This window comes from Moschus berezovskii, chromosome 15 (genome assembly GCF_049115385.1).
Source record: "Moschus berezovskii isolate FMDL1 chromosome 15, NW_MosBer_1.0, whole genome shotgun sequence".
Lineage (NCBI taxonomy): Eukaryota > Metazoa > Chordata > Mammalia > Artiodactyla > Moschidae > Moschus > Moschus berezovskii.
The window spans coordinates 55,625,844-55,651,673 of NC_142474.1; positions in this window are offsets into that span (position 1 = coordinate 55,625,844).

A 25,830-nucleotide genomic window follows, 5' to 3' on the forward strand; every position below is an offset into this window, starting at 1 on the left:
GGAAGATACTTAGAAGACATCCTGTTATGAACTTGAAAGTTGACCTTCTGTGAGTTTTAAACTAATACAATTCTTTTCATTATCATTTTGGTTGTTATCTTAGGTTTTACAACATAATCCTTGACTTTTCAGAGTTTAATCAGTAATTGGTACTTTTAGCTCTTTTTGGATAAAACAAGATCTTTTGTTGTTTTTTAAAATTTATATGCCATCATTGTTGTGTATTTTAATTCTATATTATTCCTCAGAAAAAAATTTTTTTTTTGCTTTTAATTTGTCAAAGCATTCAGATTTACCCTTTCAGTGTACATCATTTCCTCTCACAGCTGTGACTTTGTGTGGGGTAATTTTTCTCATGTCTGAAGAACTCCCTTAGTATTTCTTGCTGGGCATGTCTGCTGGTGATAAATGCTCTGCTTTGGTTTGCTTGAAAATATCTTCATCTCAGCTTAATTCTTGATGGATGCTTTCCCTGGATATAGTTACTTCATTTCTTAGTTTTCCATCTTTCATTTTTTCCTATCAGTCACTAATAACTACTGCTCCATTAAAAATAAGTTGTCTTTTTTTTCCAGGCAGATTTTAATATTTAAATTTTTCTTTCTTTTTTTTTTAAAGTAGTTTTAATAATATGTACCCAGGTGAGGATTTTTTCTTGTTTATCCTGTTTGGAATTTTTAGGGCTTGACTTTATGGCTTGATATCTTTTGTTAGTTTTAGACAATATTTAATTAAACATGTCTTCCCTGTTTTCTTTTGAATCTCATTCTTGGTCTCCAGTTACACTGTGTCATACCGTCATCCAGCACCCTTTATGTTTTTCTACATTCTTTTCTGTATTTCCTATCCTTTTCTGTGGCTCATTCTGGATCTATTATTCTTGGCTATATTTTATTCATCAAGTCTTCCTTCACCTATCCAATCTGCTGTTAAATCCATCCTTCAAATTATTAATTTCAATTGTTGAATTTTTCCCATTCTAGAATTTTAATTTGTTCCTTTTTAAATTTCAAATAGTTTCACTCTCTCTGTTGAAATTCTCAGTCTTGTTTATTTCCCTGAAAATTTTTATCATAAAGACCTGTCTGATTACTACAATATCTGGAATCCTGTAGGTCTCTTTCTTTTCTCTCCTGTTTCTACTGTTTCATTCATGTGACTTTATATATTTCATGTGTGAGGTTATTTTTTATTTTGAAGTTACAAAATTATTTGTAGGAATGACATGAGGCCAAGACTTCTTTTTTTTTTTAATTTATTTTATTAAAGTCTAATTGATTTACAATGTTTTGTTAATTTCTACCATACAGCAAAGTGATTCTCTCTCTCTGTATATATGTATATACATATACATTCTTTTTTAAAAAATACTCTTTTCAATTATGGTTTATTACACGATATTGAATGTAGTTCCCTGTATAGGACCTTATTGTTTATCCATTCTATATATTATAGTAGCATCTGCTAATCCCAAACTCCCGGTCCAATCCTCCCGGTCCAATCCTCCCCCACCCTACCTTTCCCTTGGCAACCACAAGTCTGTTCTCTATGTCTGTTGCTATTTTGTAGTAAGTTCATTTGTATCATATTTTAGATTCCACATTTAAGTGATATCATATGGTGTTTGTCCTTCTCTGCCTGACTTCACTTAGTATGATAATCTCTAGGTCCGTTCATTTTGCTGCAAATGGCACAGTTTTATTATTTTTCATGGTCAGATAGCATTCCATTGCATATAAGTACCACCTCTTCTTTACCCATTCATCTGTTGATAAGATATCTAGGTTGTTTCTGTGTCTTCGGTATTGTACATACTGCTTCTATGAACATAGAATTGCATGTATCTATTGTAATTATAGTTTTCTCTGGATTTATGCCCAGGAGTAGATTGCACGATCATATGGCAACTCTATTGTTAGATTTTGGGAAACCTCCATACTGTTCTCCATAGTGGCTGTACCATTTTACATTCCAACCAACTGTATAGGAGGGTTCCCTTTTCTTCACACTCTCTGCAGCATTTATTATTTCTAAACTTTTTAATCATGGCCATTCTGGCTGGTGTGAGATGGTATCTTATTGTGGTTTTGATTTGCATTCAAGAATGATTTTTTTTTTCCTTTGTCCGTAGTTTGGGTGGAACTAACCATTTGAGGCATCCTTGATACAACTTCAGGGACTGAGATAATTCAGAGACCTAGGAGGACTACTATACCTCCTGATCACCCCCTGTGCTAGTACATAGCTCTGTAAAGTCTCAATCCAAAGAAAGGGCATTCACTGGGACTTCTTTCTGATTGGCATCTGGACCATAAACCCTTTTCTTGGTCAAAAGCAGTAGTTGGTCTCTCAAGTATGGCCTTAAAAGTTGGCAAACACTTCTGGGGAAATCAGTCCTCATTACCAGCTCATCTCTCCTCCCCTAGCTCTTGACCCAGTAACTCTCTTTATCTTGTTAGCTGTCTTCTCTCCCATCATGGACAGGGTAGAGCTGGGAGTGCCCTGATGCAGAGGGGTTCTTCTGCTACCTTGGAGTCCAGGACCTGGGAAAGACACTGCAGAGAAGTGAATAGTACCATTATCATCCTCTCACCAAGATACCAAATTCATTTCATTGTCTGCCTGAAATAATCAACTTATACTTTGAACTTCATTTTTTTTTTTTTTGCTTTGAAATGAAACCTAGTGAAATACTATTCTTGATGGCATTGAGTGCGTGTATGCTAAGTCGCTTCAGTCATGTCTGACTCTGTGTGACTCTATGGACTATAGCCCACTAGGCTCCTCTGTCCAGGGATTCTCCAGGCAAGAATACTGGAGTGGGTTGTCATTTCCTTCTCCAGGGACCTTCCAGACCCAGGGATCAAACCTGGGTCTCTTATGTCTCCTGCACTGGCAGATGAGTTAGTGCCACGTGGGGAGCCCCTTGATGCCACAATTTTGATGCTAATGTTTTGTCAGTTCTGCTTTAAGTGGGGCGGGGGGAATTTCTGATAGGACTCCCTCCTTTTCCAGTCTCACATTTATTTAGGAAAGAATGCCAGGCTAACAAAGCAAAAAGTGTGAGGCCCAAACCACAGCTCCCATTCTCAAAGTCAGTCACTACTCTGGTTGATCTTAGATCTGATGTGTTTCAAATCCTCAGAATACCACCACTTTCTTTTCCTGTGTGCTCCTCAGCCTAGCCAAACCTTCAGATACACAGGAAATAAGGCTGCTCTCAGGGAAGGAAGGATGTGAACGCAGTCTGGTGGTGGTTTTCCATCTCTGAGGGCAGCTTAGAACACTTCTCGGGAAACCATACTGGTGAGAGCTTACCCACCATTTTACAAAGTTTACAAATGTTGAGACCCTAGAGACCAGCACTGCTCACAATTTTCGGGTGGGCATAGTGCGCCTACGTGTCTCACTTGTGCTTGATGAAATCTCACGCTGTTGATGAGAACGAAAAGAAGGAAAGTTAAAACTATTGCGCTTTTTTTCTGTTTACTTTTCTTTAACAATGTATATGCAACCCACTCAGGTATTCTCGCCTGGGAAATCCATGGACAGAGGAGCCTGGTGGTCCACAGTCCATGAGGTCGCAAAGAGTCGGACACAACTGAGTGACTAAACAACACACAACAACAACAATATACTAGCTGGAAGGACAAAGGGAAGTTGAGATTATGGGGGCTGGATGCAGAGGCTCAACAATGCTGGGGAAGACTGGTTTGTTACACGTGAAGAGTTCCATGGCTCCAGTCAAAGTTTTGCTTTCTAATTACATATTTGTGAAATATGTAAGACCTGGGAAGTACCAAGGAAGCACAAGAGAAGGGGTGTTGTATTAGGCAGCATTTTCCATAGAAACAGAATAGCTGTATACAGATATATGGTTATCTATATGCAGAGTATTTGTATACATATCTCTACATACAGAATATATGTTTCTATATATATATAGATCTATATAGCCATTAGGAAAGCCCATATATATCTATATAGATATATATTTATATAACCACTAGGGAAGCCCATATATATCTTTAGCGGTAAAGAATCCACCTGCAGTTCAGGAGCCACAGGAGAGGCATGTTTGATCCCTGGGTTGGGAAGATCCCCTGGAGGAGGGCATGACAACCACCAGTATTCTTGCCTGGAGAATCCCATGAACAGAGGAGCCTTGCAGGCTACAGTCCATGGGGTCACAAAAAGTTGGACACAACTGAAGCAACTTAGCACCTATGCATGCGTAGGTACATATGGATATCTATATATAGGTACACACACGCACACACACACACACATGGAGAGAGAGAGTATCATTTTTGGGGGAATTGGATCATGTGATGGTGGCAGGGACTGGCAAATTCAAAATCCATAAACAGGCCAGCAGGCTGGACACTTCAGGCAGCATTCCTGTGTTATAGTCTGGAGGTCAGATTCCTTCTTTTCTAGAAACTTTGGTCTTTGCCCTTAAGGCCTTCAACTGATTGCATGAAGCCTACCATGTGATGGAGAGTAATGTACTGATTCTAATCTGTGCTTTCTTTGGCAATATGGAGTTAGGATGGAGTTTTACTTTAGTAGCACAGTTCATGAAAGCTGCATTTTGATGTCACACATTCATTTTTCACTCTGGGCTAACTCTTTACACCCAAAAAGCCAGCAATTTTCTTTAACGTTTTGTATATTGGAGTAGGATAGAAATATGTTCTGGAATCAGTTCTCTTTCATCATCAGGCTACACAGACCAAATAAATGTGGCCCCAAGGCAATAGATCATAATCACATCCAGGAAGTAATCCATTCTGTTAGAAAGACCTGTGCCATAAATAAACCAACCTGGCTGCCAGTTTCCCATCTGAGACTCACAAGTGTGGTTGGGACCTCAGGCCATGGTGATTTCTTATAATTGTTTGATGAGTGATTTCTATTAAGCCTTCTAAATTTTAAATAGTAATAGGTGAGGGGAATACAGTAATGATACTCTAAGCCTAGTTCCCATGGATATGATCACTCTGGCATCAGTTTAGTTCGGTTGCTCAGTTGCGTCCAACTCTTTGCAACCCTATGTACTGTAGCACGCCAGGCTTCCTTGTCCATCCATTCTGGCATGGATGGGGACATTTTCTGGTGATGTTTTTCTAATGAATGTCTCATTAATTTTCTTTCTTTCATTTTCTTTTTTTTAAAAAAAAAACTCACAAAGCTTATTCTAGTTTAAATGACATGCTCCCCTGGAAAGAGCATGTGCAAATTATCTTTTGTTAGAAATGAAAGGGCACATCATGAATGCTTTTCCTCCGTAGGGTTTCAAAGAATGCATTCATGCCTCTGGACAGAGAAGCAATTGGTTCTGAATTAACTACACAGTGAAGATTAAAATGTAATTTTCATGGCAGGGGTCCATCAGGTCCCTTAGCTTTCCAGCCCAGGTGAGGCAGGGTTGCCTGGCTTCCTTCTCTCTTGGGATGCTGCCTGTTGTCGTGGGATGCACATAGAATCCTAAGAAGCTGTCCAATTTGGGGCCACAATAGCAGTTATCAAGTGGAAAGTGACCTTATTATAGAAAGTCCCCTACATACGAATGAGTACCATCCTGAGGACATGTTCATAAGACTGATTTGTTCATAAGTCCAGCAAAGTTAGCCTAGCACAGCTAGCCTAGCCAGCTAGCACAATCAACTATATAGGATTGTACTATAATAGTTTTATAATATTTTCCACACAAACAATACATAAGAAACACACACACAAAATTTTTTTGATCTTATAGTACAGTACCTTTAAAAGTATAGTAGTAGATCTCAACAAACTAGAAAATTCTTCAAGAGATGGGAATACTAGACCACCTTACCTGCCTCCTGAGAAATCTGTATTCATGTCAAGAAGCAACAGTTAGAACTGGACATGGAATAACAGACTGGTTCGAAATTGAGAAAGGAGTATGTCTAGGCTGTATATTGTCACCCTGCTTATTTAACTTATATGCAGAGTACATCATGAGAAATGCTGGGCTCGATGAATCACAAGCTGGAATCAAGATTGCCAGGAGAAATATCAACAACCTCGGATATGCAGATGACACCATCCTTATGGTAGAAAGCAAAGAAGAACTCAAGAACTTCTTGATGAAAGTGAAAAAGGAGAGTGAAAAAGCTGGCTTCAAACTCAACATTCAAAAAACAAAGATCATGGCATCCGGTCCCATCACTTCATGGCAAATAGATGGGGAAACAATGGAAACAATGACAGACTAATTTCCTGGGCTCCAAAATCACTGCAGATGGTGACTGCAGCCATGAAATTAAAAGACGCTTCCTCCTTGGAAGAAAAGCTATGACCAACCTAGACAGCATATTAAAAAGCAGAGACATTACTTTGCCAACAAATGTCTCTCTAATCAAAGCTATGGTTTTTCCAGTGGTCATGTATGGATGTGAGAGTTGGACTATAAAGAAAGCTGAGCACCAAAGAATCGATACTTTTGAACTGTGGTGTTGGAGAAGACTCTTGAGAATCCCTTGAACTGTAAGGAGATAGAACCTATCAATCCTAAAGGAAATCAGTCCTGAATATTCATTGGAAGGACTGATGCTGAAGCTGAAACTCCAATACTTTGGCCACCTGATGCGAAGAACTGACTCATTGGAAAAGACCTTGATGCTGGGAAAGATTGAAGACAGGAGGAGAAGGGGACGACAGAGGATGAGATGGTTGGATGACATCTTCGACTTGATGGACATGGGTTTGAGAAGGCTCTGGGAGTTGGTGATGGGCAGGGAAGCCTGGAGTGCTGCAATCCATGGGGTCGCAAAGAGTCGGACAGGACTGAGTGACTGAACCAGCTATATCACCGCTGCTTTTATGCTTGCTTCTGGATAGCCTGGGCTTGAAATAATGATACGGTACTGCTTTACTATAAAATACACAAGAGCTCAACCACTGTAGAGGATGCAAACTTGACAGTATACACCAGACACATGAACTGACTGACGTGATTGGACATTCAAACACTCATCCACATCTTTGAAAGTCTGCAACTTGAAGGTTCATGTGTAGGGGAATTAATGTATTTGATTCTTCCACTCATTTGGGATCCAGTTTTGGAACTAATGAATACCCCCAAGTACCAAGTAGAGGAGCTTGTGACACTAAATGCCTCTCTTTATTACATTCAACAACTGTTTGTCACGTGCTCACCATATCCACCCCCTTCCCACTTCCCGCTGAGTACTAGGGCTGAGTACTAGGCCTGAAGGTGCAATGCTAAGAAAATGGTTTTCTTAAACATCTGTGGATTTAACCTTTTTTGAGTGTTCTATTAGACTATGCCTTTTCAAAGATCAGATTTAGTTCTTGGTGAGAACTTGCTTCGTGGCTTGTAGACTGTCACCATCTTGCTGTGAGCTCATGTCACTGCTTCTTTGTGTGTGAGAACGAGAGAAATCTCTTTTGTCTCTTCTTCTTCAGATAAGTGCACTCATTCCATCATGGGGACCCCACCCTCATGACCTCATCTAAACCTGTTTTCTCCCAAAGGCCTTGCTTCCATGTACCATCACGTTGTGGATAGAAGATTCAATATATGAATTTGAGGGAACACAAATATTCAGTCCATTATAGTCCCCTTTGGAGAGGGAACCAGCCCAGGAGATGTCTCTTAAAGAGAGATGTGTTTGATCCCTGCATGAACTGGAAGGAAACTGAAGATCATAGGGAGATTGCTCTGTGGGGAAACCCCTTTCTCCCTCTGCCTCACAGACTCCCCGCCCTCTGCAGGCCTGCTGACTACTTCAGTCCAAAAGCGAGGAGATTTATTTAGGGCCATGTTCCCAGGCCTGGGCCTGCTGATGGCTATTTTCTCTCCTTTTATTTAATTGAGTGCATTGGGCCATTCTGTATTCCAAGGTCATGCATGTCAGTTACTCCTCATTTCTGCTCCATCCCAGCTTATCAATATACTTTGCTGGCAAGTCCTTTTATTTCTCCTTTTCCTTTAGCTCTATTTCCAAAAGTTGAGAGTTATTCTGTTAAATTAGGAGGAAGAAGCCCTTGCAGAAATGAGCTGCTCCCTGACCCCTACAGCAGGTACTCTTGGCTCCTCTCCAGTCTGCACAATCCATCCTCAGATGTTGCCTGCCCTGGGTCCTGTCTGTTAGCCTTTCAGCTTCTCCCATGTGTCTCATCCCAAGTGCTGAATGGGGCTGTGGCCACGTGACTGGTGTCTTTCAAAGAACATGGGATCTTTGCCATCTCTCAGCCATCATCCTGCTCTTACTTCTTTCCCAGAAGACTTCCAAAGAGCACCTCAATATGAATGAGAACTGCCAGATGGAGGCATTCCAGGTGTTTGCCTGGAAGTGGGTGCTCCAATTTTAAAAGCCCTGTGCCCAGGATTACATTCTGTTCTGCTTACCTTTCAAGCCCTCATTGGCAAAAAGAGACTCCATGGCTGGAGGGCTTCCCAGGACTCCTGGTGTTCCAGGGCCCAGCCCTCATCAGTGTTTCTTATCTCTCCCAGTGCAGCTGAGGCATGCATGATCTTTCATACACAATGTATCTATGTAGCATGGGCATTGTCCAAAGTCATCAGCACAGTCTGGTCAGGGGAACTCAATGCCTTGATTTTTTTTTTTTAAACCAGTAAGTCTTTTTTTTTGCTAATTTTATTTATTTATTTATATATTATATTTAGTTTTGGCTGTGCTGGGTTTTCATTGCTATGCAGGCTTTTCTCTAGTTGCGGGGAGCAGGGGCTGCTCTTTAGTTGTGGTGCACAGGATTTTCATTGTAGTGGCTTCTCTTGTTTCAGAGCATGTGCTCTAGGGCGCATAGGCTTCAGGAGTTGCATCATGAAAGCTCAGTATGTGCGGCTCCCGGCTCTAGAGCACAGACTTAGTTACTCTGAGACATTTGGAATCTTCCTGGACCAGGGATTGAACCTATGTCCTGCATTGGCAGGTAGATTCTTTACCTCTGAGCCACCAGGGAAGCCTAGTGCCTTGATTTTAAGTACACTTCTCTTTCACATTGTGACACAGAAAGCAGTTCAGTGTAGCAGGAACCACAGAGGGCTGGTGGCCAAAGACCTACTGCCTGCTGTAGCTCAGTCACCACTAACCACTGTGGGGTCTGGGGCAGCTTCTCCAGCCTCTGTTCCTCTGAGAACTGTGATGGTCAACAGGAGTGTTCGTGTTCCCTCCCCATGCCACTCAAGACCTTGCCCCTTTCCCACTGGTTGCAGAACCTTACAGAAAGCCACTACCAATGACTGGATTTGCTCACAGAGCTGGATCCTATTTGTCCTGCCTCTTTTCATGTAAGACAAGGGATAAAATATATCACTGGTTTCCCAACAATTTTTAAGACAGAAATTCTTCCTTCAGATAACATCAGACAGGGCAACCCTGTGTATGAGTACAGTCATTCTCCTTATTCCTGGATTCTGTACTGGCAAAGTCACCCACTTGCAAACATTTATGTGTAACTCTAAAATCAATACCCATGGTCATTCATGGGTATGTGCTTGGTAGTGGAATGTTTGAATCAGCCATGTGCCCGGCCCCAGCTGAGGCTGAACAAGGCTCTGCTGCTTTGTCTCAGCCACATCCAGAGATGACCAGAGGATGGAGATGTAGGGTAGTTGGCAGGGCTGTGCAAGGTGCCCCATCTCTGGGGCTGGCGGACAGGGTTTGAATCCCAACTCTGATACCTGCTAGTTGGGGTGCCTCAAGGAAATCATCTTCTACTCTGAACCCTGTTTCCTCTTTTGTAAAACAGAGAGGATAGAGTCTACCAGAGTGGTTTTTTTAGAATTTAAGATTACAGTTTACATGTGTGTATAAACACACACACATACACACATACTTCCCCTAGAAGCAATAGTGCAGTATTCACTAATTCAGCATTCAAATGACTTTATGGAACATAAATAACTTGTGTGAATAAGCAGACTGACTATAAAGCAAATGCCAAACTAGCCTGGAGACCCATCAGCTGGCCTTTCTCCACCTGGAAGTGGGGTGGAGAACCTAACTTGACAAGCCGGAGCAGGGGACCCTAAGGAGCCCCCCTGTGAGTGCTACACCACGTGGTCCAGATTCCATGGTCTGAGCGGAAACTCCTTTGGTTGAGCCAGGTCAGAGGATGACTCTTCATGGAGGGTCATAAAAGGACTTGTTTCTTCTGGAGGAAGATTCCCTACACAGCTCCTCCGGGGAGGTCTCAGCCTCTCAGTCTCATCAAAGGGCCCCTTTCTACTCATGTGGTCAGGATATCAGATCCAGAACTTCCTTTGCCCTTGGCTTTCTTGTCTTGTTTCCTTTACTGGAATGAGGTGTGATCATTTGAGCTTTAAATATCACAGTTTGTGTGTCTGTATTTGTATATGTGCTTGTGTGTGTGTATGTGTGTATGCATACATGCATGGTATATGTGTGCTTATCTGTGTGTATGCATGGGTATATGCATGGGTGCTTCTATATAGTGTCTGTGTGTGCATGTTGATGTGTGTATGTATACATGTATTTCTCTCTGTGTGTGCATACATGCATGTGCATTTGTGTGTTTGTATCCATGCTATGGGTATGTGTGTCTGTGTGTGAATGTGTCTGTGTGTTTATTACATATCTGTCTTCTGTGTATGTTTGTGTGTGTAAGCATGTGTGTAGGTCTGTGTGTGTGTGTACTGGAGGTGGGGTGTTATAAAAAACGAGGACAGCAACAGCATGAGTGGTGAATTTAAAGAAAGAAGAGAAGGTGAACTTCCCCAGTGAGGCAGCTTCTGAGGCAGGAACTGACTTAAAATATGTCAAAATCCTTTCCTATCTCAACGTTTGAACCTCCGCCCAGATGGTGACTTAAGCCTGATCAAAACCAGACAGAAGCCCTCCTCTCTCTCATCCTCCCTCTGCTCTCCCCCTTGCACCCTCTCCTTCCTGCCCTGCTTCTCTATCCTGTCCCTCTCCTGCCCAGGTCGCAACTGGATCTCTGTCAGTAGCAGTAGCCTTAAAGCCAACTCCCGCCATGCATCCCTGCCCCTGTGCCCAGCCTCCCTGTCCTATTCCACTTGTAGGGAAGGGGGAGTTTTATTCATCCCCAGCAGCACCACATCCCCCTCTTTCTGTGGCTCTGGAGCCACCACTTAAAGCTCAGGACACAGGAGCTAGCGGTCAGCCACAGGGTGGTACAAGAGAATAGCATATCCACCATCCTCAGAGGACAGCATCCTGAAATGGCAGGACACCTGCTTCCCCCCACAGCATGAAAGGACACAGAATGTGGTGCTCAGGTGATCTTTCCTTCATTTTAATGGGAGGACTGGCTGTGAGAGGACCAGAGCTCAGGTGACACATTAGGGAGTGGGTCAAACACCACCGCTGCCTTGTCGACACCCATTCGCTTGTTTGTTTATTGGTGATGGACTGTCACTGACAGCATCCTGTGTGCCAGGCACTGTTCTAGGTAGTCGGGACCCTGGACTCTCCCCTGGGTCAGCCATTGGCCGTGGAGGAAGTAACTGTGTGTTTGGGACCAACGAAACACTGTACCGCTTGGGGTTTCACTGTATCCAGGGGAGCCCTTGATTTTCATCTCCCCACCCCTCTCAGATACCTTCAAGGTCGAGAGAATTCTCTGGGCTGCCAGGGCTTTGGGTGTCCCTTGTCTTCCCTGGTGGCTCAGAGTGTAAAGCGTCTGCCTGCAATGTGGGAGACCTGGATGCGATCCCTGGGTCAGGAATATTCCCTGGAGAAGGAGATGGCTAGCCACTCCGGTACTCTTGCCTGGAAAATCTCATGGACGGAGAAGCCTGGTAGGCTACAGTCCATGGGGTTGCAAAGAATTGGACATGACTGAGCGACTTCACTTCACTTCTTCTCTTCACTTCACTGTCAGGGACAGGGCTGAGCTGACTGTCTCCAGGTCTCAGTTCGAGTCAGAGTCATTGTTCATTTGTTAACAATTTGCTAGACTTTATTGTGCAAAGAGTTTTTATTTTTCTTTCTCTTAAGATTGAAAACCCACTACCCTACTTACTCACCTTCAGGTTTGGAAGGAGGCTTCCAAACCTGAGACAAAGTCTAAGCATGGCAACTCACTTAGCTTGTTTCTATTTTCTTCTTAAACTTACTTTTTTTTTTTTTAATTGAAGTAGAGTTGATTTACAAAGTTGTGTTAGTTTCAGGTATATGGCACAGTGATTCAGATGTATCTCTAGCTATGTATTTTTTTTCCAGATTCTTTTCCCTTATAGTTTATTAAAAAATATTGGATATAGTTCCTTGTGCTACACAGTAGGTCCTTGTTGATTATCTATTTTATATATGGTAGTGTGTATACCTTAATCCCAAACCTCTCGTTTCACTTACCTTATTCCTGCCTCACTTATCTGGGGATCAGGAAGAGGTCATAATAACTGGTAACAGCTTCCATAACTATCCTTTTATGTTTTCAAAACAATTTTATATACAATATGTCGTTAGATTTACATTGCCTCTCTCTCATGGTTGTAGTCACAATGGACAAATCAATGATTGTGTTTTGTGGAAGAAAGAAGCAAGGGTTCAGAGAACATCTAAATGGATGGCTTCTGTGTAATGAGAGAGTAGGCTGCAAGAACGTATTTTTTTCTATAGCACAGTCACATTATTTGAAAAGTCCAAATACATTTGGGTCTTCAACATATCAATAATTAAACAGGACAATGAAATAAAAATTACAGCTATCTCCCCTTCCTACCTTTCTTTCCTCATGGGCACTTGGACGGTCCGTGCTGTCAGCACAGCTGACAAATCTGTTTATCACTGAGAAATAAACTGCTTTTCTAATATAAAGGGGCACCCAAACAGTTTCCACTCTTATAAGAAGACATAAAATATATACTTTGATTAAAAGAAAATGTCAATCAGGGACTTAGTGGGCTTTTCTCCTGACTGCAGCCATTAGCCTTGAAGCAAGGGTTCAGACCATGAGAAATGAAAAGTGATCCACAGAAGAAGCCCCAAGCCTAACAGCCCTTTGTAACAGATATTCTGATGGTATGCTTTGAGCAGAAGCAAACTTTTTTGATGCATCTGAATTCTGTGGCTATTTACGTCCTCCCTCATTTTAAAGAATATTTTTGCTTGCTAGCTGAAAAATCATTATGATATCTTTCAGACATAAAAAAGATTTATATCATGTATCTGTGTTTAAGATATAAGGATGAGTCAGAGACACATACTCATCATTTCATTTAAGAAATTGCAAAAATTTTATAATTGTATTCCTTGCCTTTAGCCCTCAGGGATAAACACTATTTGATTTTTGTGTTCATCCTTCCCTCAATTTTTATTATAGGTTTACTACATAAGTGTAAATGGCTTCGTTTTGTGGTTTTTACCATTAAATAAATAGAATCCTGATGTTTTTCTGCTTCCATGATGAACTTTTTAGCGTTAAATGTTTCATAGATGCATTCTTAGAAAAATCTATTAGTATATGTAATTTTATTAGTTAATTTAAAAATATTTTTTCTTAAAAATTTAGTTTATTTAAGCTAAAACAAAAGCAGAAGCAACTTACCCATTTCTTCACTTTCTGTCTCTGGCAGCCACTATGTGTTCTCTGCTTTAAATCTTTTTTAAAACTGAAGTATAGTTGATTTACAGTGTTGTGTTAATTTCTGCTGTAAAGTGACTCCGTTTTACACATATATACATTCTTTTTCATATACTTTTCCATATGATTTATCACAGGATATTGAATATAGTTCCCTGTGTTATACAGTAGGACTTTGTTCACCCTACATATAAAAGTTTACATCTGCTAACCCCTACCTCCAACTCCATCCCTTCCTTAACCCCTTCCCCCATGGCAACCGCCTGCCTGTTCTCTATGTCTGTGAGTCTGTTTCTGTTTCATAGATAATTTGTGTCATACTTTAGATTCCACATGTAAGTGATATCATATGGTATTAGTCTATCTCTGTCTGACCTACTTTACTTAGTATGATAATCTCTAGGTCTATCCATGTTGCTGCAAACAGCATTATTTCATTCTTTTTTATAGCTGAGTAGTATGAGGCACAATATTGAATAGAAGTGGTAAGGATAGACATTTTTGCTTTATTCCTAATTGAACATATTCCTTTTTTCATAACTGTGTGTGATGCTAGTGTAGATTTTCAGTAGATGCACTTTATCAAGTTGAGGCATTTTCTTCTGTCACAGCTGGCAGAAAGTTTTTTTAAAATTATTATTATGAATAGCTGTTGAATTTTGTCAAATACTTATTCTGTAGTAATTTGAGGTGATCATATGGCTTTTCTTTTTACATTTGTTCATATAGTTAATTATGTTGACTATCTACCTTGATTTCCTGGGATGCAGCTCACTCACTCATGATGCATTCTCCTTATATATTGATGGACTTGGTTTGATAAAATTTTGTTAAGGATTCTTACAGCTATGCTGTGTTAGTTTCCTGTTGCCACTGTAAAAATTACCATATGTTTCATGGCATAAAACACAAATTTATCTTCTTACAATTTTGGAGGTCAGAAGCCCAAAAGCCATTTCACTGGGGTAAAGTTAATGTGTTGGTTGGGCTGATTCCTTTTGAAGATTCTGAAGGGAGAATCCATACATTTCCTTGATTTTTTTTTAGCTTCTTGTGGCCCCTTTTTGCATCTTCAAAGCATCACTCTCATCTCTGCTTTTGTCATCACATCTCCATGTTCTCTAATTTTGACTCCTGCAACCTGCCTCTATTTTATAAGACTCTTTTGATTGCATCAGGTCCCACTGGATAACCTGGGATAATCTCCCATCTCAGGATCCTTCATTTAATCATACCTACAAAGTTCTTTTTGCCATCTGAGGTAACATTAAAGGTTCTGAGGGCTAGGACATATTTGGACACAAACCTGGACATATTTGTGTGGGGACATTATTCTGCCTGCCACATCTTCATGGAAGTATCCAGTTATCTTTGGGGGGAATGTTTTATATAATTTTGGTATCATGGTAAAGCTGACCTTATAAAATCAGTTGAGAAATATTCTCTCTTCTGTTTTCTGAAAGTGTGTGGGTTGATTTGGTATAGTTTATTCCTTGAAAGCTTAGTAAAATTCATCAGGAAAGCCTTGTCCTCCTCAGCAAATTCTCTCCTGAACCTCTAAGCTAAGTCAGGCCCTCCTGTTAAACTTTCTGAAACACCCTATACCTTTTCCTTGGAGCACCCAGCACAGTTTCTAATGATATATGTAGTTGTGTGATTATTTTGTTTATGTGTGCCTCTATCAGAATATAAGCAGGGTGTAGGCCTGTCTCTTTCACTGATGAATACCCAGAACATATCACTGAACTTGGCACATATTAGTTACTCAATATGTAGTTTTTTAATAAATAAATGAATACATTCCTGTTCCATGAGACTTCCCTGTAATTTTATATTTTCCTTCCCTGCTTTACAAAATAAGGATGCTTTCTTTTACTTATTTATTTTAATAATTGACAATAATTTATTCTACTTTATTGATATATAATTGACAAAATTGTAAGCATTTTTGGATTAAGCTAGATCACATTGGTTTCTCTTTTTCCTTACTGAAACTGTCTCAGAAATGGTCAATCAGGTGAAGGCTAGTATATACTTTGTGGAAGTAGGCTATGTGAGGACACCATGAGAAAGTGGCTGTCTATAAGCCCGCAAGGGAGTTCTCACCAAGAATGGAATCTGCTGGTACCTTGGTCTGGGACTTCCCAGCCTCCATCTGCGAGAAATAAATGTCTGTTGTTTAAGTCATGCAGGCTGGGGTCTTTGTTATGGTCGCCCTGGGCTAAGATAGCAAGCACATCATGTGTTGTCTGCCCTGTTTACTCCACTAAAGCCTGCCCAGTCCTGTGTCCACCCTGGACCTGCTCTGCCTTGCATGCAGATAAGCAAGGTCAAAGATGCCTTCAACATGAAAGCATGGACCTGCAGTAGTCTGCAGCCTGGCTTCCTTTAGGTAGTCCATCTCTTCAAACTTGCTTCAGTAGGTCCCTGAATGCTTCATTCCCTCACCCTAACTTTTCTCTTTCCTTGCCAAAGAAATGGGTGTACATGCACACACACACAGACCCACAAATGAACACCTGCATACATCTCCAAATTCACAAGTGAAAGTGAAAGTCGCTCAGTCGTGTCCGACTCTTTGCGACCCCATGGACTATATAGTCCATGGAATTCTCCAGGCCAGAGTACTGGAGTGGGTAGCCTTTCGCTTTTCCAGGCAATCTTCCCAACCCAGGAATTGAACCCAGGTCTACCATATTGCAGGCAGATTCTTTACCAGCTGAACCACAGGGGAAGTCCAAGAATATGGAATTGGTAGCCTATCCCTTCTCCAGCGGATCTTCCTGACCCAGGAATCAAACTGGGGTCTCCTGCTTTGCAGGCAGATTCTTTACCAACTGAGCTATCAGGGAAGCCCCAAAGTGAAAATCGCTTAGTTGATTTTCTGTTTGGCTCTTTGTGACCACATGGACTATACAGTCCATGGAAATCTCCAGGCTAGAAATACACCTTCAAATGCAGTAAATCCCATGGTGATAAAGTCTCCTTCATTTAGATCACCTAAATGTATTCAAATATGAAGAAATAAGAATCTTTTACTTAGAAATAAGAAGAAATAAGACTCTTACTTCCAACTTATTTTTTCTTTTGCGAAAATTTGTTGATATCGCTGATGTGGCTTTAACCACGTCTAACTTAGATGGCTTCACAGGATGACTTCAGCCTAAGTAGAATGTGTCTGTGGTGCCTGCAGCCAGACTTGCCTGATTCATCGCTGATGCTCCGAGATCAGTCATCAACTACCGAATCTTGAACACTTGCAAGGAATTGAAAAATCTCTGGCAAAGAAAGTCAAGGGAAATAAATGTGTCCTCAGATGGCCTTTGCTCACTCAGACAAGTGTAGATTATGTTGTTTGAAATACTTTCCAGTCTGCTAGGAAATGTCCCCATATGGAGCGTATGAAGGGAATTAAGCCCTCATATTGTTAGACAACACTCTGCTGTGTATGAAATGCCAGAGATTTGAAATGAAAGATGACGTCATCTGGTTCACTGTGCCAGAAAAGCCTTCTTTTTTCAAGTTCAGCATCAAACTGCAGTGTTTGGAGCTTTTATTGCCTGCAATTACTTACACATAGCAAAGTCAAACAAGGCCAGGATCAAGTTCAATTTATCTTTACATCTGTAGTACCTAGCTTGGTAAAGGTGCCTGTTAGATACTTAATCCATGTTTCCTGAATGGAATTCTATTGATTCTTCATGTAAAGCCAAGTCTTAGACATATTGAACATTTTCTGGTTTGCTTTTTGAATTAACATTTATTATCTGAAATACATGAAGCATTGCTTTTTTATTCTTGATATTTATTTATTTTTTGGATGCACTGCATAGCATGTGGAATCTTAGCTCCCAGATCAGGGATCAAACCTGTGCCCCCTGCACTGGAAGCTCGGGGTCTTAACTACTGGACTGCCAGGGAAGACGCCAATACTTTTTTGATAAGCACATAAAAACAGATTCATCCATCTTCACAAGTAAATAAAACACTAAAAAAATTTTTAAGAAAGAAACAAATGATAATAAAATTCTGCCCCCCAAAAGATAAAACACATGATACAATGGAATGCTTATAATGAACCTCATGCTGATTTACTAAAAAAAAAAAAAAAAGAATAAACTCTTTTTTTAAAATGAGAGAGAACTGTGTGTAAAGAACATAAAACAGACTCTGTCTTGTCTCATTTTTTCCCAAAAGCAAGTCTTAATAGACACCACAGGCAAACAAACAAAAAAGACTAATGAGAAACTGAAAACTACAGAACTTATAAAATGCTCATTGTAATATAATATGACAAATCTTACAGATAAATTAGAAAAGTTCTAATGTGCTCCTCATAATAGGAGAGATTGAAATAACCAAGGGATTTTAATTTTGTGCTCCACAAGCTCAGAATTTTATCCACGGGGGAAAAGTTATTTCTTTAAAAGATAAATAGATAAATCCGTGCTGTGTACAGATTATTCTTAAAAGAATTGCTTATAGGCAATGCCTACATTTAAGTACTATGATACTTTTTTAAAATAATTTTATTCATTTATTTTTCTCTGTGCTGGGTCTTTGTTGCTCTGTGGGCTTTTCTCTAGCTGCAGAGGGTGGGGACTACTCTTCAAGTGCAGTGCATGGCCTTCTCATTGAGGTGGCTTCTCTTGTTCTCTAGGGCACTTGGGCTCAGTAGTTGAGGCTCATGGACTCTAGAGCACAGACTCAATGGTTGTGCATACATGCTTATTTGTTTCAAGGTATATAGGATCTTCTTGGACCAAGGATTGAATCCATGTCTCCTGCTTTGGCAGGCGGATTCTTTACCACTGAATCACCAGGGAAGCCCCATTTTACTATAATTCTTGAAGACTAACCTCAAACGTGCTTGTTATATGATGACTTTGTACCCAAGTTGTTACTCTGTGTGTCTTCTCTGATAACTGTCAAAGAAGAGGTGGAAATCTCTATTAGGCCATGTTGAATAATGCATATGGTAAAATTAAAGTCAAGGCTATGGTTTTTCCCGTGGTTATGTATGGATGTGAGAGTTGGACTGTGAAGAAAGCTGATCACCGAAGAATTGATGCTTTTGAACTGTGGTGTTGGAGAAGATTCTTGAGAGTCCCTTGTACCGCAAGGAGATCCAACCAGTCCATTCTAAGGGAGATCGATCCTGGGTGTTCATTGGAAGGACTGATGCTAAAGTTGAAACTCCAATACTTTGGCCACCTCATGCGAAGAGTTGACTCACTGGAAAAGACTCTGATGCTGGGAAAGGTTGGGGGCGGGAGGAGACGGGGACGACCGAGAATGAGATGGCTGGATGGCATCACTGACTCTGTGGACATGAGTTTGAGTGAACTCCGGGAGTTGGTGATGGACAGGGGGGCCTGGCGTGCTGTGATTCATGGGGTCGCGGAGAGTCGGACACGACTGAGCAACTGAACTGAACTGAAAATTAAAGTCTGTAAAGCACGTAATAAACCTCCTGGAGTTATGCCCAATTCCTTTAAAATCTTTCTTGGTGTAAGAATAAATACAGATGGTCAATAAGCACATGAAAAGATGTTCAACATTACTAATTATTCAGTTCAGTTCAGTTCAGTTCAGTCGCTCAGTCGTGTCCGACTCTTTGCCACTCCATGAATCACAGCACGCCAGGCAGGCCTCCCTGTCCATCACCAACTCCCGGAGTTCACTCAAACTCATGTCCATCGAGTCAGTGATGCCATCCAGCTATCTCATTCTCTGTCGTCCCTGTCTCCTCCCACCCTCAATCCCTCCTAGCATCAGAGTCTTTTCCAGTGAGTCAACTCGTTGCATGAGGTGGCCAAAGTATTGGAGTTTCAGCTTTAGCATAAGTCCTTCCAATGAACACCCAGGATTGATCTCCTTTAGAATGGACTGGTTGGATCTCCTTGCAGTCCAAGGGACTCTCAAGAGTCTTCTCCAGCACCACAGTTCAAAAGCATCAATTCTTCGGCGATCAGCTTTCTTCACAGTCCAACTCTCACATCCATACATGACCACGGGAAAAACCATAGCCTTGACTAGATGGACCTCTGTTGGCAAAGTAATGTCTCTGCTTTTTAATATGCTATCTAGGTTGGTCATAACTTTCCTTCCAAGGAGTAAGCGTCTTTTAATTTCCTGGCTCCAAGAGAAATGCAAATCAAAACTACACTGAGGTACCCCCTCATACCAGTCAGAATGACCATCATTAAAAAGTCTATAGATAAATGCTGGAGAGGATGTGGAGAAAAGGGAACCCTCATACGTTGTTGGTGGGAATACAATTTGGTGCAACCATTGTGGACAACAGTATGGAAGTTCCTCAAAAAACTAAAACTAGAATTACTGTATGAATCAGCAATCCCACTCCTGGGCATATATACAGACAAAACTCTAATTCAAAAAGATACATGACCCCTGTGTTCATAGCAGCACTATTCACAATAGCCAAGACAAAGAAACAACCTAAATGTCCATCAATAGAGGAATGGATAAAGAAGATGTGGTATATATACACAGGGGAATATTCAGTTCAGTTCAGTTCAGTTCAGTCGCTCAGTCGTGTCCGACTCTCCGCAACTAGAGACCATTATACTAAATGAAGTAAATCAGAAAGTAAATAAAGTATATCACAAATACCATGTGGTATCACTTACTTATGGAATCTAAAATATGACACAAATGAACCTATGAAACAGAAACAAACTCACAAATATAGAGAACAGACTGGTAGTTGCCAAGGGAGAGAGATTTGAGGGATGGATGGAGTTGGAGGTTGGGGTTAGCAGATGAAAGCTTTTATATATAGGATAGATAAACAACAAAGTCCTATTGTACAGCACAGAAAACTATATTCAATATCCTGTGATAAACCATAATGAAAAAGAATGTATATATATATATGTATAACTGAATCACTTTGCTGTATAGCAATAATTAACACAACATTGTATATGAACTATACTTCAATTAAAAAAATCTTTTTTTGGTGTTATAAAATGGTGCCATTGGTTTTCAAAGAGAATCATTTCACTGCATCAACAGCTGCATCAGAACCCCCATTGGACACATGACAGGGGCTGCAAGGACAATCACTTTACCTTTCTCCTGGAACCCCTGAACTCTCTGTTCATTGAAACTCTGCTGGTTCAGTCTAAACATCAGTCTTTTCTCTCCTGCTGTGATACCACTTGAAATTTTTGTTGCTATCTGATTGTATCCCTTGATTTTATTAACAGTAGTAGTAGTTGGGAAATAAAAATCAATAAATCATAATCTCACATCCTAACTGCATTTTAAAAATATTAAAAAAAAATCTTTGGTTCTGCTGCATCTTCATTGCAGCACCAAGTCTTCTCTTGTTATAGAGTTCAGGCAGCATGTGGCTTGGGGCTCAGTTGTGGCATGCAGGCTAAGTTGCCCTGGGGCATGTGGAATCCCAGTTCCCTGACCAGGGATTGAACCTGAGTCCCGTACATTGCAAGGTGAATTTTTAACCACTGGACCACCAGGGAAGTCCTCTAACTGCATGTTTAATCTGCATTCACATTGATTATTCTGCTATCATCTTGTTTTTCTTTACAATAAGAAATGTGAAAGAAGGAAATGCCTCAGGGCATGGCCATGCAGAACTGGCTTCATGACCTGTGCTTTCCTCACTTCTTTAAACGCTGTTTTTGCTGTCTTGACACTCTTAATACTTCCTGGGCAAGGGGCCTACATTTTTATTTCTCACTGAGTTCCTCAAATTATAGAGCTGGTCCTGTGGCCACTGCCCTCATCTGTTTCTCATATAAGCAGAAAGCTGGAATTGAGTGAAGTTGGATGAAATACTAAAAAAGACCACCTTGGTGTGGCTGAGACACAGTGTGGATTTTTGCTGTGTTTGTTCATATTTGCTGAACATGGCATCTCTGGGGAATCCAGATTCTTCATGGGAGATAGTAGTGGGATTTCTCGAGCTGCAGGCTATTATTCCTTATGTTGTCCTTTAAGTCTGGTACATGTTCCTGGCAGCATGGAAGAAAAGAAATAAAAAGAGAGAGATGCACATGGAAGCAGAACAGTGAGGGAGGCAGCCCAGTGGTATCCATGTTGTCACACTTTCCCTAGACATTTGACTACCCAAGAGCATAAGATGTAGCCAAGTATTTTAACCCACTTTGTGCTGTCAAATTCTGATCTATCCAAGTAAATGCAATCCATGTATTCAGAAATCATTTATGTCTAACTCTCCAAAGTATTATTCTTAAAGCCCCTTTGAGGTCTAGAAAAATGTTGGAAGCTCATAGAAGTTTTCTGGACTCCTATGGCTGACTTGCACTTTGCATAAATCTAGATGAACCACAGAATCAGGAAACAAACTTATGGTTACCAAAGGTGTGGGGAGGAGGGATAAACTGGGAGTTTGGGATTGACATACACACACTATTTAAAATAGATAACTAACAAGGACCTACTGTATAGCACAGGGAACTCTACTCAATATTCTGTAATAACTTGAATGGGAAAAGAATTTGAAAAAGAATAGATATATGTATATACAACTGAATCACTTTGCAGTATACCTGAAACCAACACAACACTGCATTTCAACTATATTGCATTATAAAATAAAAATTTGAAAAAAAGATGAACAATCCCCTCTTTTGAGACTGCCTTCTGTCATAAAGCCTAGTCCTCAACGGTGAGAGTATGATACGTGGTCTCTGATGTTAGATGGAAGGCAGTGAGTGTCCCAGACCTACCTCTGCAGTTTTAGTGACTATGGGTGGGTCTTTGTCTTGCCAGGACCATGATTCCCAGGAATGGGCTTAAAGAGTCTTCTTTGCTGCCCAGACTACCATTTGCTCTTTGCTTCTCATTGTAGTCCCTGTGGTGCACCTACCTGAACCACAAGGGACTTTTATTTAGCAAGAGGTAGAGTCAAACTGGATGCTATTAAACAACAAAGTCAAAGCTATGGTTTTTCCAGGAGTCATGTACGGATGTGAGAGCTGGACAATAAAAAAGACTGAGCACAGGAGAATTGATGCCTTCGAATGTAGTGCTTGAGAAGACTCTTGAGAATCTTTTGGATAGCAAGGAGGTCAAACCCGTCAATCCTAAAGGAAACCAGTCCTGAATATTCATCGGAAGGACTGATGCTAAAGCTGAAGCTCCAATACTTTGTCCACCTGATGCCAAAAGCTGATTCATTGGAAAAGAACCTGATGCTGGGAAAGATTTTTGAAGGCAGGAAAAGAGGGTGACAGAGGATGAGATGGTTGGATGGACAACTCAATGGACATGCGTGTAAGCAAACTCTGGGGGATGGTGAAGGACAGGGAAGCCTGGTATGCTGTAGTCCATGGGGTCACAAAGAGTCAGACATAACTGAACAACACAAGTTAAACAACAAGGTCACTACACTATAATAAAGCATAACAGAAAAGAATATTTTAAAATACATGTATAACTGAATCATTATACTTTTGGCACCTTGATCTTGGACTTCTAGCCTTCAGAGCTGTGAGAAATGACCCAGTTTATAAAACACTCTGTCTACAATATTCTGTTTGTTATAGCAGCTCAATGGATGAAGATGATAGCTTCGCACAGTATCTGGCTTTTGCCTGCCATGCAGACTTGACTGTGCATGAACCTTCAGCTCCAACACCATCTGCCTGATTCAGAGTCCGTTTCTTAGTTCCAGATTCCTGCCTGGGAGGAGTGACAATCCAGCCTAGAGCATGTTCTGTCTTCCCCAATCCCAGCAATTGTGGTGGGCAATTGCCCCTTCTAAGCAGTGGATGAGGCCGCCTCTTTAAGAAGAGACTGTTGATGGGGAATAAATGAGGGCTATCGTTGGTCCAGCAACACAAGTCTGTGTAATTCATGGTGACACTTAATCAATATCAAGAAGCTCCAGCTTTAGGTTGAGACAATACCTTGAGTTCATTAATCCTAAAAGTAACTACACTAATCCTGCTAGCATATTAGTGCATAGAAACTTACTTGGATATGCCTCATTTGTTTTTGGCCCTTTATGATCCTAGAGCAAGTTCAAAACTGAGATTCAGTCTTTGAGCTTTCCTAGTTTTCACCTAGCTTGGTCAAAATATTAATGTTTAATTTATAATATCAGGGATTGTCTTATAAAAAATTTTGAGGATGGTGTAGACTTCTAAAATGAAGATGAACTAACTTACTTTGTGGTTGTATGTTAAATCTGGGGTATTGGAGATAATTAGCTTTATGAGAATCAAAGCCATTAATATTTATTGAGGATGAACAGGGTATATTCAATTTAGCACAATATAAAAAATGATAAAGTTCTTTGCTTCTAATATTTGTTGAATGTTCATCATATGAGATAATAGTCACTTCTATCATTGAATTGGTCAATGAAAGCAAAGCCAATTTTATGTAGATGAAAAGTTAAAAATAAAAGTCTATTTCTGTAGGTATTCTCTTAAATCAAGTTGAAGATTTCAGAAGTGCTACTTGTACAATAAAGCTCATCTTTCATTGAAATATAGAAAGATAGAGTTGATAGTGGCCTTGGACCTAATCAAAGTGTCTTGTTTTTAAAGAGGAAATTGAAACCTAATGAAGGGTCTGAGTGATCAGTTCAAAGGTCATGTGGCTAATGAGGTCTCTTTCCCTAAGAGCACACTCCCTCGGTGACACTGGTGTGAGGTGACTATATGCTCTTTAGGTAGTCTAAAGTGTTTATCTGGATGAATTTGTACATACACATATATATACAAATATGTTTACATATATACACATCTTACACACATTTTATGTATATGTATCTTACGCATAATTGCATATTTTCATATGTATATACATTATACACATAACATCTGTAACATTCATAACATCTTGTGGAAAAACCTGAACAACTTTTTTGGCCAATCCAATATTTCCATGTCACTACTATTCAGATGATACCCCCAGCATCCCACGAAATATTCCTTCTCAGTATATTTTTCATCCCTACAAAAGTAACTACTGTCTGCCAGTGTCATCAAAGCATTGTATTTCTTATCTAAAAGGAATTAAAGTTTCAAACTATGGGAAAGTCCAATAATTTATTTTCCATTCATTTATTTAATAAATATTTGATGATCACTCTCTAATGAATTTGTACAGGCACTGGAGACTCAGTGATGAGTCATTTTCTGTACCATTTCTTGGTATTATAGATAATGCTTAGAAGGTTTTTTTTCTCCTTTAATTTTATTCTAAGTGTGTATCATTTTGAAATGTATTATATATTGCGTATACCAATTTGCGTTATCCTTTGTAGCTTTAATATTGAGTTTGAACCTTTAAAACAATGGTCCCCAACCTTTTTGACATCAGGGACTGGTTTCGTGGAAGATAATTTTTCCATTAACTGGGAAGGGGGGGGAAATAGTTTTGGGATGATTCAAGCCCATTATATTTATTGTGCACTTTATTTCCAATCTAATGCTGTCACTGATATGACAGGAGGTATTGGTCTGAGACCTGGAGGTTGGGAACCCCTGCTTTAAAACATTTGCTTATTTTTGAAGGAAAACGGGTTTGCCTTATGAACATAGAAGGAATATGACAACAGTAGGATGAAACCATTTCTTACTTAACCTATCGGGAACTCTGGCTGTCAGGATCAAGCAGTCATAACTATAGCACCATTATCTACAAGGGGCAGGACATCCTAGAGAAGGCAAAGTGCCCAGTTGGGATAAAGCATGTGATCTTGTGGTGTGTTCTGCCCTGAGTCACTGTGGTGCAGAAGGAGAGAGACCAGCCTGCTGGTAGGAAAATGAAGATGGAACATCCCAGGAGAACACTGTATGGACGACACCTGTCTATATGTGAAAAAAAATCTCCGCACCTCATTGTATTTTTGAGATATGTTAGTTTTATTCCCAGAGAAGGCAATGGCACCCCACTCCAGTACTCTTGCTGGAAAATCCCATGGATGGAGGAGCCTGGTAGGCTGTAGTCCGTGGGGTCGCTAAGAGTTGGACACAACTGAGCAACTTCACTTTCACTTTTCACTTTCATGCATTGGAGAAGGAAATGGCAACCCACTCCAGTGTTCTTGCCTGGAGAATCCCAGGGACGGGGGAGCTTAGTGGGCTGCTGTCTATGCGGTCACACAGAGTCGGACACAAATGAAGCGACTTAGCAGCAGCAGCAGCGGTTTGATTCCAAAGGCAAAATGGGCAAGAGAATCTTTTTAAAAAATTACTTATTTTTGTCTGTGCT